This window comes from Eschrichtius robustus, chromosome 15 (genome assembly GCF_028021215.1).
Source record: "Eschrichtius robustus isolate mEscRob2 chromosome 15, mEscRob2.pri, whole genome shotgun sequence".
Lineage (NCBI taxonomy): Eukaryota > Metazoa > Chordata > Mammalia > Artiodactyla > Eschrichtiidae > Eschrichtius > Eschrichtius robustus.
Genome location: NC_090838.1, coordinates 42299875 through 42316040, shown reverse-complemented (window position 1 = coordinate 42316040; position 16166 = coordinate 42299875). Strand labels below are relative to the sequence as shown.

The window sequence follows — 16166 nt, the reverse complement described above, 5'->3', positions numbered from 1 at the left end:
ATGCCTATTTCAGATTCCCTGAATTGCCAATAAATAAAACATCAACTGTTTTTTGTGAGTCTTCCCCCACTGCCAATTCTTCTTCTTCCCCAGTGTAAAGTCCGCTGCTTTAAAAAGCAGGGCGAAAGGTATGGACACTTTTTTTTTACATCTCTTTCCCCCTCTTTTGCTTGTAGGGCCCCTTTCCCTTTCAGACTTGGTTCCTCTCTGGATCCTTTGCCCCTCTCCCTAGGTAATTCCTCTCCCCCAGCAGCTGCTAGTTATACTGGGATGGCCCCCTTCCCCAGGGACTGGCTTCCTACCTGGGGACAGTTCTGGTTAAATGTGAGAGGTTAGAGCCTAACCCAGCTGAAGAGAACAAATCCGCTGGGCACCTCCTTTGGGAGTGGCCCAGGCACACCTCACAGTGGGCCCGGGAATCCCTTCCTTTCCTTCTCCCAGTTCCCTCTCCAGGACTCTCTCCAGTTAAGCGTGCCTAGGCTGGAGACATGAGTGACGCCTCCAAAGGGGGCTTTTATGGAAAAAGTGACGGAAAGGATAGATCCCTCAGACACAGCAAGGAGTTGCTGTTGCTCTCCCCGCTCGCTCACAGGATTCTGGGAGCTTATTGCTCCCTTTCCCGGGTGCAGTTCTCACCCACTGCCTGGCCTTTGTGCAAAATTATGTGAGTCCTGGGGGAGGGAGGCGAGCCCAGGCACATGGGGGGCAGACAGAGCGTGGGTGCGGTGAGCCAGATGGGGGTATGGAAGGGGGTTGGGTGCTGAATTGTACCAGTGGGAAGCACTTGGCTAATAATCTCCTATGCATATTAACTTCTCCTTCTCTGTGGCTCTGCCTCTCTCCCGAGGGATGTGGCTGAAAAGGGAGAGCGCCTGGGGGACGTGGGGAGAGGAGAAGACCAAGGGAACCCTGCCGCAGAGAGGACACCTGTCCTCTCACCTCTGTAGCTTCTACCCCAGTCAGGCCCCCGTCTGCTGGTCTCTACAAACATTTCCTTCCCTCCAGAATATAGTGATTGTCTCTGTACGTGAATGAAAAACCAGGCATATCTGTCGCTGGGAAAGAGAAAGGATAGATGGATATTGGAGGAAAGTGAGCAGCGGTTGTGATTATTCTTTTGGGTCAGAAAACTTTCTCTTTTCTTTGAAGGTTCCATAGTATGGTCGTGTTTGTTACTTTTTGAAACTCTCCCCACCCTGCTCACACACACTTTTGGAGGAAGCTTTCTGATTCTTTCTTTCCGCCCCCCTTTTTTTAAAAAAAATCAGAGTAGCAAACTTACCTGTCAGTAGCCAACCTCCGCCAAATAAAAGCCGGTGTGAATTTTTCACACTTCATCTCTTGCCTCCCTTGAAAAGAGGGAAAAAACTCTGGCTAGAGAACAACCCAAGAACATTAAAGATGAAATAAGCCTCTGAGGGTGGGGGATGGAGAGATGGGGGTGAGGTGGGGATGCAGAGGGGCTGAGAGCAGGGCAGGCAGGGCGATGGCTTAAAAGAAACCTAATAAGAAAGAGGTGATGGTGAATTTGTTGGGTCAATAAACTCCTTGAATATTCAGCTAATTAGGCAAAGGGCCCACAAGGAAATAATCTTTGAGCCTAAGAGATGAGGGTGAAGGGAAAACACAAAGGTGAATGACAACATGATAAATTCCTGGCTGAAAATCAAGGCAGGTGTAAATGAGGTTTGGTTAAAAATGTGAGACTATGGCAAATATACATATGTAGATGAACACACGAGCTACCCTGTTTGCTTATAGTAGAATTTCTTGGAGTCATAAGATATTTTTCTCATAATAGCGAAAGAATATATGTGCTTGAATGTGTAAAAGAAAAATCATGTGTGGTGTATTTTATGGAACAACATTTAGCCTATCCTCTATGTTTTGAAAACTGCTGGGTTGACTATCCAGGTCCATTCTTCTTCATTTTCTCATCATGCCATGCTTCATTTGCACTATTATGAGGTGTCACTTACAAGGATTGCAGGGTGCTGAAAGCACTCATGGCTACCCTGAGCATCTTTGTGCAAGCTGACCCAGTTGCAGAGATTATGATGAGGATTTTTTTAAAAAATGCATATGAGAAGCAGGTTTTGAGATCACTGCAGGATCCCATTTTATTTTGCATGTACTTAAAAATATAAAGGTTGAAAATACCTCTATAGAAAAATTGAATTTTCCTAGTCAAATAAATGGAGAACTGTGTGACTGTAAATGATAAAAAGCAAGCCTGCTTGTAATTAAGACTGCTACTTAAAGCCAGCAAGAGTTCAGAATAAAGCAGTGTGTTCGGTTGGTATTGCGTTAGAGATGTGCCATATGTGCCAAACATAGAATGATGTCAGTGCAATGCTCAGGTTTCCATCTCTGCTCCTGGCTTTCCTAAGTACCTCTGCATACTTTCAAAAATTAGCTTAGAGCCTCTCAATAATCTCAAGACATAAAGGAAGGAGAAAACCATCATAGGAATGAGCACACCAGTGCCAGCCGTTCTCCTCCCACAAATATGAGCTCCAGAAATTATACTGCCTTGATTAGCTTTTACTATTAAAGGGCAAAGGGGCTTTCCCAGAAGAAAATGTTAACAGATTTTAAAAGTGTGGTTTATAATTGAGGTAGCCCAATGCCATTCTATGAGGAAAATAATTGTATCTTAAATTTATAATGTTTCTCTTTCTGAGGCACTTTCACACACATACTAAACTTCTAAAAGGAGTGGGGGCTTTTGGAGGGAATTTGAATATCCTTTTTCTTGTAGGGATACTGAGGCACACCACAGAGGCACCGAAAAATAGAACCAAATCTCTGGTCGGAGTCAAAGAGGAATTTCTGATAGAATCAACTCTGCATGGCACTTAGCCCAGAGCAATTCCATGAGCTCAGAGGTTTTGAAACTTGAACTGAGAGGGTCCTCCATGTGCTTTGAGGGTTGATCTCTTGGAGCAGAAATCATTACAAGGACCAGGGCTTCACATTTTGCTTCCAGCATGTATTAACAAGAGTGAATCCTGTGAGAGAGGCTGATGGCCTCTGCCTGGTGTCCCATGGATCACTTCATTGATTCTGAGGAGGGTTTTGTTTTTCTTTTGTTTTTCTCACAGGCAGGAGGGTGCTGTTTGATAGAGTGATCCCTTTGCTCTTTTGTCTAGCAACCAAGAGAGTTAGCAACACCTTTCAAAATATACTTGACTTTACTGTGTTGAAGAAAAATTTAGCTTTTCTGGTAATTAATTCATATGTGTTACCCAGAACATTTTTGGCTATGAATATTCTTCTGAAGTAGATGTTCCTACCACACACCGCTTCCTTACTTTGGCTTATTGGACAAAAATGTGCATCACTGCAATGATTTTTTTTTAAATTAATTTATTTGTTTTTATTTTTGGCTGTGTTGGGCCTTTGTTGCTGCCCATGGGCTTTCTTTAGTTGCAGCGAGCAGGGTCTACTCTTCCTCGCGGTGTGCGGGCTTCTCATTGTGGTGGCTTCTCTTGTTGCAGGGCACGGGCACTAGGTGCGCGGGCTTCAGTAGTTGTGGCGCACGGCCTTAGTTGCTCTGCGGCATGTGACGTCTTCCAGGGCCAGGGATCGAACCCGTGTCCCCTGCATTGGCAGGCGGATTCTTAACCACTGCGCCACCAGGGAAGCCCTGCAATGATATTTTAGACAAGATGGTCAGCTAATATTCCTGGAAGAATCTTTGAATTAATTATGGTCCAAGTAATCCAAGACTCTAAGGTCTTGGTTGCCCTCAACTTTAATATATTGATTTCTTAGATTGTGCATTCATTCATTTGGTAAATATATGATATTATAATATGTGCATGTTTTTGTGTTTGTGCACCAGGTACCATGAAAGGTCAGGTAATAAAAGGGGGATAATGGGAGCAGAGGTGAGAGAGGAGGAGCTAATATACCCAAGCACGACCATCAAAAATTTTTGCAATTTAGTTCCCCCTATACAAGCTATTGTTAGAAAGAGTTAATCTTTTTTAATATATTTATTTATTTATTTATTTATTTAATTTTGGCTGCATTGGGTCTTTGTTGCTGCTCGCGGGCTTTCTCTTGTTGTGGTGAGCAGGGGCTACTCTTTGTTGTGGTGTGTGGGCTTCTCATTGTGGTGGCTTCTCTTGTTGCAGGGCATGGGCACTAGGTGCGCGGGCTTCAGTAGTTGTGGCGCACGGGCTTAGTTGCTCTGCGGACCAGGGCTTTGAACCCGTGCCCCCTGCATTGGCAGGCGGATTCTTAACCTCTGCACCACCAGGGAAGTCCCAGAAAGAGTTAATCTTTAAACAAACAAACAAACAAAACCTGCCCTTTGAAAACAAGTAGCCTCTGAGCATAAATACAAAAACCATAAAGTTTACATATGTGTAGCAGTCATCTGGGACTCAACGTGAAATGATCTGATAAAAACATCAACAGTGAATTTCAGCTACATCACTTTGTATTATCCTTTAATATTAATGTTCTAGAAAGAGCTCCTTGCACAATTGCTTTCCACCAAGTTGCTGCATATATTTCCTCTAACAAAACATAGAGCCTTTTATTTTTCAAATAGAGATAAGGCTTGTTTTGCAAAGGTATTTAAGACAGGGAATTCATTGATTTAAATTCTCACTAATGTATAAGTAATTGAGGCAGCTTGGTCTGGTGAAGATAATTCTCAAAAACATATCTATGTGAAAATTTGGCCACTGCCACTTACTAGCATTGCGTAAATTTACTAAGCTCTGTATCCTCACTAAGATTGTTTTTTCAATCTATAAAATGAAAATACAATGAGTTACACCTCAGTGAAGAATAAATGAGACCATGAATTTGATAAGTGCCCAGACGACAATAGGCCCCCAATAAATGTTTGTTTAAAAAAAGACATTTAGGTTGTTTCCACATCTTCGCTATTATGAAGGGTGCTACAATAGACATGGGAATGCTAACATATCTTCAAAATCCTGATTTCAATTCTTTTGGATAAATACATAGAAATGGGGTTGCTGGATCCAATGGCAGTTCTATATTTAATTTTTTGAGGAACTTCCATATTCTTTTCCACAGTGGCTGCACCATTTTGCATTCCTACTCATAGTGTATAAGGGTTCCAGTTTCACTTCTTTGTCAAAACTTGTCTTTTTGATAATAGCCATACTAATAGGTGTGAGGTGATATCTCATTGTGATTTTGATTGAATATGTAAATAAAATGTGGAATATACATACAAGGGAATATTATTCAACCTTAAAAAAGAAGGATATTCTGTAGTATGTGGTAACATGGATGAACTCTGAGGACATCATGCTGAGTGAAATAAGCCAGTCACAGAAAGACAAATACTGCATGATTCCACTTATATGAGGTATCTAAAATAGTCAAATTCATAGAATTAGAGGGTGGAATGGTGGTTGCCAGGGGCTGGAGAAAAGAAGAAATGGGGAGTTGCTAATCAACAGGCATAAAGTGTCAATTATACCAGATGAGTAAGTTCTACAGATCTGCTGTACAACATTGTGACTAAAATTAACAATACTGTATTGTACACTTAAAATTTTGCTAAGAGGGTAGATCTCATGTTAGGTGTTCTTACCCTGATAAAATACAATTTTAAAAAAATTAGAAGAGATTTCAGAGAGAAGACACATCTAGTGGGAAAGAACAGACCTTGAAATCAGGAGACCTGAGTTCTAGTTCTGATTCAACCAGCTATTAACTGTGTGACTTCTGGAATTCAGTTACAGCTTTGAGCATCAGTTCTCTCCGAGCTCTAAAGTGTGAGGAGCACATACCTCTCATTTTAGAGATGTGAAAACAGAGCGCTAAGTAATGTAAGTGAACTGGACTCACAGAGTCACAGCAAATTAGTAGCAGACTTGGAAGCAGAGCTCATATCTTCTAACTCATCTTCCTCCTTGTTTAGAATACTCTTCCTGGAAGCCTGTGCTCCAGCAGTGAGGAGGGGCTACACTAGTTTATCCACAGTTTTTCCTGAACTCTGTATAACCTAAGGCAGTTCTTTTTAGGTGATTAACTAGGATTAGAACTTTGGTCTTTGAGAAGAGAATATAGCAACTGAACTAAGTTCCTGTAGAGAAAACCATCTTTGCACAGTCAGGCAGTGCCTCATTTACACTCCATTGTGTGCCTCTTTTTAATAAAAGACACAATTTTTTTTTGAGGTGTTAAGGATCTTAATAGTAATGTTGAGCATGACTTTTTATATTGTTTTGTCATTCATATGCTTGTTTTTTTTTTTTTTAATTGGACAAGATCCTTTCCAACTTTGAGTTCTAAGATTCCTTTGGCAATAAGGATCTCTTAAAATCCTTATACTCTTGTCTTTTCCCAGAGCTTTATTGATTCTAAACATACTGTAATTGGAGATATTTTTGCAAAGATTGTATATGGGTCCCTTAAGCCATCCATTTGTCCTCATCGTTAGGTAGTGGTGGCTTTCTTAGGTGCACAAGAGCCGTGGTATGGGGGTCAGGCTCAGGGTACTTGCCTGGTATTTGCTTTTCAGCTGAGGTCCTAAGGAATGTCTCTTGGAAAAGCACCTGCTTCCTGTAACTTGGTCTTTTTGCCTAGTCCTTTTTGGGCTGTGTAGGGTGAAGAGTATTTCTCCACACAGAAATTGGTAATACCTTTTAAAATATTCCATTCTCTCACAAAATGCAAGAGTGTTTTCAGTGTTGATCATATAACAGTGAATTCCCTCAAGCTTTTTTTTTTTTTTTTTTTTTTCCCTCAAGCTTTTGACAGAACTTAGTAAAAACAGCTGTATTTTAAGAATATATTTCCACAGAGCCCTCGTGTAAAGTGTCTCATTTAATCATCATCATAACCCTGGCCGGGCTTATGATCACCATTTTGCTGACAAGGAAACAGATTTAGAGAGGCGATGATTCTGCCAGGGTCACTTAATTAATAAGTAGCCGCAGTACTTTTGCTTTCTCACTCCAATATGTTAAGAGGCAGGGTTTTGAAAAGAATACTCCATTCGAATTTAGAAAACCTAAGTTCTGTCCCACTGTCATCACTTTCCAATTCACTACTCCAAAAAAAACAAAAAAAAAAATTGTTTGTTCATTAAGAATAAAATTAGCCAAAAAAAGGTAGCTAACCCATATATTTATTAAGAATTTCAGGTGAATATGGATATGAAATGTATGTCTCCATTCTAGTGGAAGAAATTTTAGTTAATATTGCATTTTGATATTTAACTGAAAAGTAGCGTAAGGTGGGGATGGATTAAAAAATGAGGGCCATTATCAAATTCAGCTTAAAGCATCAAACTCAGGCAGTGGTAAATAATGTAATTAGTCAAAAAATAATTACAATAAAATACTTTATGACTAAAAAATGATGATTCCTGGACAGACTTCCTCTTAATCACCAAGTGTACAAGCCGCTAAGAAGAACCTGCTGTGTCTATTGTATGAACTTAATATCTATGGCGTTTGTGAATTGGAACTGAGGTAGAAAGGTGTTTCTCCAGTTTGCAGTCAGAATACTTGGTTATGTGCATATTAGATTTTACATGAAGCTTCTATGAATCTTGTAGACATTTTCATTGTGAAATTCAAAATATTAGACTTTTTTGGCTATAGGATCTCCAGTTTAAATGTATTATGTAATGTGACCCACAGTTTTTAAAAGCAAGGTTACACGCTTTATTCTATGTTCATGTACATACTTGGTGATTTTTTTTTCCCATGTAACTAAATTGATGAAAAAACATTATGATATATCTATGAAAATGATCAGTGAGAAAGAAACAGAACTTTTAAGTAAATGGTAAGGGAGTGATCTTTAATGTGCGGTGGAATACAAGGCAGAGACATTTATTGACTTGGACATCACTTCTGCACAGTTGTTTTGGTTATCTGAGTTGCCATTGGACTAACATTGGTACATGTAATTATTTGTATGGTTCAGCCTGTCTTGGCTATTAGTTACCATCTGGTCATCATGACTACAGGACTCAAAGCTGCTAAAGAAAGAGAAGTGGTATTTTTGATGCTTCTTAAAGCTGAGATGATTTCAGATTCTGAAATCTCTAATTTTACATTAAGATTGAATTATCTAAAGTGTGGATAGTTCCACAGCATAAAGCACATTGCTATGAGTGCCTGTGATGCTGTTCTAAAAAAAATACATTTAGGGCAAATATGGAAGCTCACTGTTGTGGTACTCATATACTATCCAATTAACACTTTATTTGGGCAAGCAGCAGGATGTTTTAAAGAGATGTGTGGTTTTCCTGATGAACTTCTCTTTCAAATTTTTCAAGATAAATGCTCTAGTTCATATCTATGTCATTTTATATGTAGTTGTACTTTTCAATTATCAGTCATATAACAAGCTAGTATAGAGAAATAATACTGAAGCATGGTTCGTTTAAATACCTCTGGGAATTTTTGCCTGGAAGGTATATTATAGAAATTAAACTTTCTCTTTATTTTGCAGAATATTATTTAGTAGTCTACTTATTTTATATTTCATATTGATTTCTGAAAATCTTGCCGTTTTAGACTATTTGAGCCTATATTCTCATTGTAAATTGATTATTCCCTACATTACATCTTTCCAAAGTTGAAATAACAAAACATTTCTCAGCACTCTAAGCTACACTTCCTTGAAGACCTCACTTAACATTTCCAAAATTGCAGTGTGCTGTATCAGTCACTCTTCATGTCTACTGTCAAAGTATTAACATATGCTGGAATAAGATTAATAATAAATGAATCTCTGTCAGCAAAGTGGTTAATTGGACATGCTGTTGTATATGCAGATAATGTATTTGGTTTCCCCACTCATTCTTTTCCTTCGGACTTGTCCTAAATGAGATAATAGAGTTGTTGATGCTTCTATTGACAATTTTTCATACAGTTATCAAAAGTAGAACACTGCTGATGAGTTTCTGATAAATATCTTTATACAAAAGCCATGTGCTTTAGTAGATACACAAGGTATTGATTATCTGGGTGCCTTTTTAATGACTAAAATATATAACAACAGTCTATTTGTACTTGCCAGTAATAAAACGTTTGCCTCAGTAATCTTTTTTTTAAACATAACACTTTTTCTCTTTTTCTTTTTAATACAATAAATAAAAGTTTTAATTATCGTTACCCAAGAAATTAATTTAACTCTTGGCTTATAGCAAGGAAGTGACTTAAATATTACAGGGGTATTTCACTATCTCAATTCTCCCCAGTAAAAAAGCTGTGCAGAGAAAGAACTAGGGCTATGTAAAGTGGTAGTAAATGGCCAATTACATCACTTATTTATTCAAAAATCCAGTGCTTATCATACATCAGGTGCTATTCTAAGCCCTTAACAAAATATCGGCTCATTTAATTCTCACAACTCTGTGAGATAGGTAATATTAATTTCCCTTCTACACTGAAGGATAGTAGGGCACAGCAAGGTTAAGAGATGACAGAGTTACAAAACTAAAGTTGTGGGGCCTGGATGTAAACTGGAGCAGGCGCTCTCTGCAGTCCATGCTCTTAATGCCTACAATGTGCTGCCAACAGACATAATTTATCCTGACTGAGCATTGTGTTTTCTCCTCCAGCTTTTATCACCAGTGGTACATAAGGGACCAACTGTGGATGACTGTCTGGATTTACTTTGTTTAATTTACAAGTCATTTCGCTGAAGGTTTAGTGCCTCATCCTCATCTTCCAATTTGTTTTTAAGCATCCTGCTTCTTAACTACACAGGGCATCAGGCGGCCTCTCTGTGCCTCCCTTCCTTGTTACTTTATTTGGTTTGACTGATTTATTAATCTCGATATCCGCCACCACATCAAGAGTAAAGGAATGATTGATTTAAGATCCTTATTAATGTTTATTAACTTATTTCACTCTAGTTGGCAAATACATTCCCCACCAAATTGATAGATCTGCTGTGATAATAGACTAATTTGCAAGTGCAGCCATGATTTACAATTAAAAGGAAACAATTTTAGTGTATCTGATTATGTGATTATATTCTCATGAGATGAAAGGAGTCCCTCTGTAAATAGTTAAATAAAATTGTATAGTTCTGGAGGCAGGGTATAGAGAAAAGACTTACAGTAAACTACTTTAAGTATTTATCCTAATTTTAATGATGGTTTCTTAATATGAAACCTTTAAAATTTAAAAAATCAAACTATGTTGGTTGCATGGTATTATATGACTACATAAAGAATTTAAGCATTTTTTCCACTCATTTCTATTCAGACTGTAAGGTAAAGCATCATTCAAAAAAGATGGTAAATGCTTTGGAGTTTGAATCTCTTAGCTACATTTTTCTTAAAGATTCTTTTGTTTCTCCAATTTAATATCAGAATTTTCATTCCAGTTTATTTACTGGCATTACATTCATTCCACTTATACTAACACCACATGAATTCTAGGAATTCCCTAGTGAGATAAAGGATTACTCTTTTAGATGTCTTTTTATACACTAACTAACTGACTGTGGGCAAGTTTCTAAACTTCTCTGATCCTCAGTTTCTTCAAGAGTAAAATAGGACCTGTGATATCTGCTCTGTAGGGTTGTTGAAAGGTCCAGATACTTTATGTAATCATCTGGCACAGGACCTGATAAATGGCTGCTACTCTTCAAGTAATGGATTAACCTCCCTCCAACAGTGGCTCCTCTCTGCTCTGGACTCAATTAAGGAAAAAATCCAGGAAGGACTGAGGTTAGTTATGAAAGCAACTATCCTCAGAGTCTTTAAAACAGATTGTCCTCTTATCTTGCTAGATTGATTTGGTGGATTCTTTAAGTGAAGGCAAGGGGTTGAAGTTGAGATCCTTTCCTGGTGTTTGGTTAATCCAAAAAAGGATGACACAGATATTAACAAGAGGATATAATGCAGAAAACCAATAATTTTTATGCCCTTTGTCCATGTGGGAGTTAAACCAGGAAACCTGCATCAGGGCTTTACTGCCAAGGCTATTGATGCAGCTTAGGGTTGGACTTCGTTTCGTATTGTTATCATTTAGAAAATTCTTTTAAAATTTAGATTAGGACTCATTAAGATAGGGTAGGGAGGAGAGGGCTTTGATGAGGAGGGGAGACTTAGGAAAAAATGATTCCAGCTTTTTTTTGGCCCAATCGGCCTCTGAAAATGTCAGCAAACACAAAGCTATCTTTACCTGGCTGTACAGCAAAAAGAGGTTTAGGTAAGAGAAACAGTATTTCCTGGCCCAGAATCAGTATGTCACGTCTTTTACTGTGGCCACTTTGATGCTTATGCCTTAGCCAAATGCTAAGAGTCTAGCATTTAAACAGAACATAAGCATCTCAGAATACTAAATCAAATAAAATTGGTCAGCAACTGTGATTTAATCACCTGCTTTTAAAATATAGCTAGCCTATTTCTTAAATGTTTAACAGGAACTTACTATCCATGCTTGATTTTTTTCCCCCCTCTTTCTAAAAAGTAGGAAGGCATTCTTAACAAGAGCCAAAAACACCACCTTCACTCCACTTGTGCTATTTTTTTTAAACAATGAAATGACTGCAGATTTAGTTTTTCTTAGTCATCCCAGACTATTGGGTCTGACCACCAAATGAATGACTCTGTGTGTGTGTGTGTGTGTGTGTGTGTGTGTGTGTGTGTGTGTGTGTGTGTTTTCTTAGACATGCACCTATCAAACGATATAAATATTATATATTTTTTCCAGCCTTGGAGAAAAACAGTACAGAAGAGACCTGATTCTTAGTTTAGCTGTAAAACACAATGCTGTGCTCACTAGACACCGTTTGGAGCTGCCAGAGGGGACCACGTTCTTGAGTAATGGACAGACACACATAGAGACCAAAAGCCCCCCAAGAGCGGGGCAGTGCTCCATCCTTTGTTTGCCTTTAAGATGCCCTGATATCCTCGCTGTTAAAAGTCTTGCTTCTGCCAAGAGAAAATGATAAAGGAGAGAGATGTAGGGAGCTGACTCTCTGTTTTTACGTAATTTCTTTCATTCAGCCTCTTCATTCACCATATGCAGATATTTAGGTTATTACCAAAATGTGGGTGTTTACACACTCTCTGCTGGCAAGTCACTCTTCCAATGAGTGCCAGGATTGCAGAGACCAGTCAATCAACAAGTGCTTGTCGAGTGCCTGCTACTTGGGGGAGGACATTATCTTACTGTCTGCAAAGGGCACAGGGTCTGAAAGAGGCGTCAAAGCTATTCTGCTGCCTCAGGGTTTAAAACTCAACCTGCCTGCCTGTGTTCTTACAACACTTCAAGGAGGTCTTCCAAGTGTCTTAGAGTAGCCAGCAGGAGAGGTGAGAGCCATCTCTTCTTCATTCCACCACTGCTTTACAAACATACCAGAGGCTCCATCGACCCATCAGATGGACTAGACCAGTACAGATCTTCCTTTATTGCAAATTTCTATAGGAAACCGACCAATGACCTGTTGGTATTTGGGGAGATGTTTGATTGCATTTCCACTTCCACATTTGTAGAGCTCTTAATGTTAAAAAATTGTTTCTCGTGTTTTAATCTCACATGATATCCACAATATGCCTGTAAATTAGGCATGGCAGGTTTTGCCCCATTTTGCAGGTGGGGAAACAGAGTGGCTTGGTCACTTTAAGTGACCTGACTTAGTCACATGTTTATAAATGGCAGAACTGGGACTTAAATACAGCACACCGGTTCTCAGAGTCCGGTACTGTTTCTGCCACGCAAATAGGTGAGCACAAGTAAGGAGATGAGTAGCCTAAGGATTCTGCAGGGATTCTGGCAAAGAACCACTAAAAGGACCCAGTCTCTGCAGACCTATTGGGATCATACAAAAAGATAAAAGGGACCAAGGCCCTATAAGATAGAATAAAATAAAAGCAGAGGTTGTTTGGTGAGATAGTCATGATTAGAGATCGACTATTAAATACATTTTGTTAGTGTGATGGTTTAATTTTCTTGTTGCTTATTAGGGTTTGTCTTTAGAAAAGAAATGAGGATTCCAGGTTGGAGGACAAACTCATTGGCTTTGATCATTGCTGAAATAACCCAAAACATATCCCACGAAAACACTCAGGCTTAATACATCTTTTTTTAACTAACGCCGTAATGTTTTTTAGATGAACAGTGACAAGAGGCTATATATAATTAAAATACCCAATTACTTGTAGGAAATTATTTAAGGGCACTTGGAAAGTTGAGATATTCTGTCAAGAACTTAATAATTAAAGCATTTGATTCTTCACAAGGATGACAAAGAAACTTACAAAGAGTCTCACTTTGGAAATATATTTTGCTCATAATAGTATGAAAAATGATGCCCAGCTGGCAAGATGGTCAGTATTGCCCCTGAAGCAGAGACCTCTCCAACAAGGTGAAAGGGAATGCTTCCAGGTGTTATCAATTAATTTAGAGCTTATGCTGAGATATATTCAAAGTATGTGTTTGTAGTGCACAACAGTAAATAATCACAGATACGGAAATGTTTCTAGAATGATGCGTAGAAGGCCTCCTTTACGCAGAAACAATGATATGTTCACACTGTTAGTTGGAACTGACTTTATAGCTAGCTACAGTCAGCAGGGCATGATTTTTGAGCTATATAAAGAGCCCTGAATATCTAAATGTTTCTCCTATTGCCTGTGATTTCCACCATAAGAGATTCATTCTGCAGTGTCTTGATACTTTTATTAACCTTTGTTGTATGTTGAAAGAGCATGAAATTTAGAGTCGTGGTCCACCAGTTGCTGGCTGAGTGATCCCTCTAAAATGGAATAAAAATGACAATCCCTGTCCTTATTGAACCATATTATGTGAGGAATAAATGACATAATGCTTGTGAAGTGCTATATAAATTATATTTAGGAAGAATAAAAACATTTTAATAATAAATGTAACCCAGTTACTTAGGAAGTAGTCATACACAAAGCTGATGTAAGCTGATGGTTCTTAAAATTCAAACTGATCACTGGACTTCCCTGGTGGCGCAGTGGTTAAGAATCCGCCTGCCAGTGCTGGGGACACGGGTTCGAGCCCTGGTCCGGGAAGATCCCACATACCGTGGAGCAACTAAGCCCATGCGCCACAACTACTGAGCCTGCGGTCTAGAGCCTGCAAGCCACAACTACTGAGCCCACGTGCCACAACTACTGAAGCCCGCATGCCTAGAGCCCATGCTCTGCAACAAGAGAAGCCACCACAATGAGAAGCCTGCACACCACAACGAAGAGTAGCCCCAGCTCTCCATAACTAGAGAAAGCCCACGCACAGCAGCGAAGACCCAATGCAGCCCAAAAAAAAAGAAAAAAGTAATGATGAAGTAAAGACTGTATGGAATAAGTTTAAAAATATTTTAAAAAATAAAAGATTTAAACTGATCAGAATCACCTAGGGAGCTTGTTGAAACTGCAGATGCCTGGGTTGTACTCCTAGAGATTCTGTTCTGTAAATTTGGGGTAAGACTCAAGATTTGCATTTCTAAATACTAACTTTAAGAGACTGTAATGTAAATGGTTCTTGGCCAACTCTTTGGGGAATAAAACTTTGTACCATTATCAAGCAATATCTTCAACTGCTGGCTTTTACCTACCTCTTTCTAAACGCCCAAAACATATTGTCTGATGAACAAGTAGAAAATGATGGCTTTACATCCAGAGGATGCAGGAAATCACTAGAATGCAGGGAGAAAGATGTGGAAAGGTATCTCAAACCTGGCATCATCATGTTAGTGATCAATTGCTCTGATAAAATAATAGCAATGACACCAAGTTGTTAAGTCTATTGTCTTTCTCCTAGGAAAGACTGTTACACATATAAATATTCATATAGGAAGAAGACTGCAAGCCGACTCCCATTAAAGGCTCACAGCTATTGTTTCAATGGAATGGGGTGTGCCTACATTCAGCCATCTCTGTTTTTGCAGTGGAGTTATACTTTTGAGGGTTATCTGCATGTCTATATAAGTAGAGACATGCACACACACACAATTTAAAAATCTGTCTGCAACCTCCTTTTGTCCTTCCATTTACACATTCTTTCATCCTCTATTCCCAGTATCCTTAGAAAGGATTATTTTAGTCTATAATGCAAACTAAGGTGTCATTTCTTGTTTTTTTCCCCTCTAGTAAAAAGAAGTCTTTTAATGGTTAACATTTTTTTTCCTTTGACCAAGAAAGCTTTGATGCAGGTGTTATTTCAGCACACATTTCATCATATCCTACGATAATGTTTTAGATTTTGTAACGTCTTTTCCAAGTTTCATCTCCTTTAAGGGTTGTGATGTTTTAATGTTAAATCTTTTATGAAATTCCTCTTTCTTGGTCTTCTTCCTAAATCATCTATATCTTTCTGAAAAATGACATTATTATTGGGTTATAATTCTTCATTCTTTTTGACTTCATGTGGATGACAAGGATATTTCTAGAACCAGACACTTGGAGTAGGAAGAGGGAGTTTAGGATTAACTAATTCCTATCCCTGATTTTACAAATGTAGACTCTGAGATTAATACTCAGCTGTACGTTTCTTCCCCTGTTCTGTACTACTTTTGTCTCAGCTTTATTCATGAGTTACCCAAACTCAGAGTAATCTAACCATATCCTGCCATTCTTTGTGAAGAATTTTAAATCGAGCGACTCCCATGGCAGAAAACAAGCTCTGAGAAACTGAACAAGTTTTCCATTTATTGTTTGAGAATACCTTTTATTTTTGAGCCACTTTATTTATTAAAATTTACTGGAACTGAGAGCAACCATAACTTCTATGTGCACCATTAAACTGACAGTTTCAAATTCTTTCTCGCTTAATTTATATTACTGTGGAGATTTTTTAAATGGAGAGAAAATACATTGGGGGTTGGGTGAGGTAGGAAAAAGGAGGTATTGGGAGGAAGGACTTTCTACTGTGAATATCCTTGGGGATGCAAGGTTAAAGCAAGAGGACATGGCCTTGTTTTAATATTCCATCGTTGTTAATGAAAGAAGGAAAAGAAGAGGCTACCTGTGACTTTAAATTCTGTCTGTCAAACTCTTAAGACATTTAGAGGTAATTCATATTTTAAATAACATATTTTATTACTGATTATCAGTATTACTGTACAAGAGTTGGAAAACACAGAGAATAAAATTACAGCATTCATAATAATAATATCTAGAGATAAGCACTATTAAAACTTCATTTTTTTTTAGTAGTTATCTT

At 38.5% G+C, this 16166-nt stretch overlaps 1 protein-coding gene across 21 annotated transcripts in view; it reads left to right on the top strand.

The window, feature by feature from the left end:
* Window positions 1-16166, top strand: part of NRXN1 (neurexin 1) — a 1110559-nt gene that overhangs the window by 690370 nt on the left and 404023 nt on the right. The window lies entirely within an intron of this gene.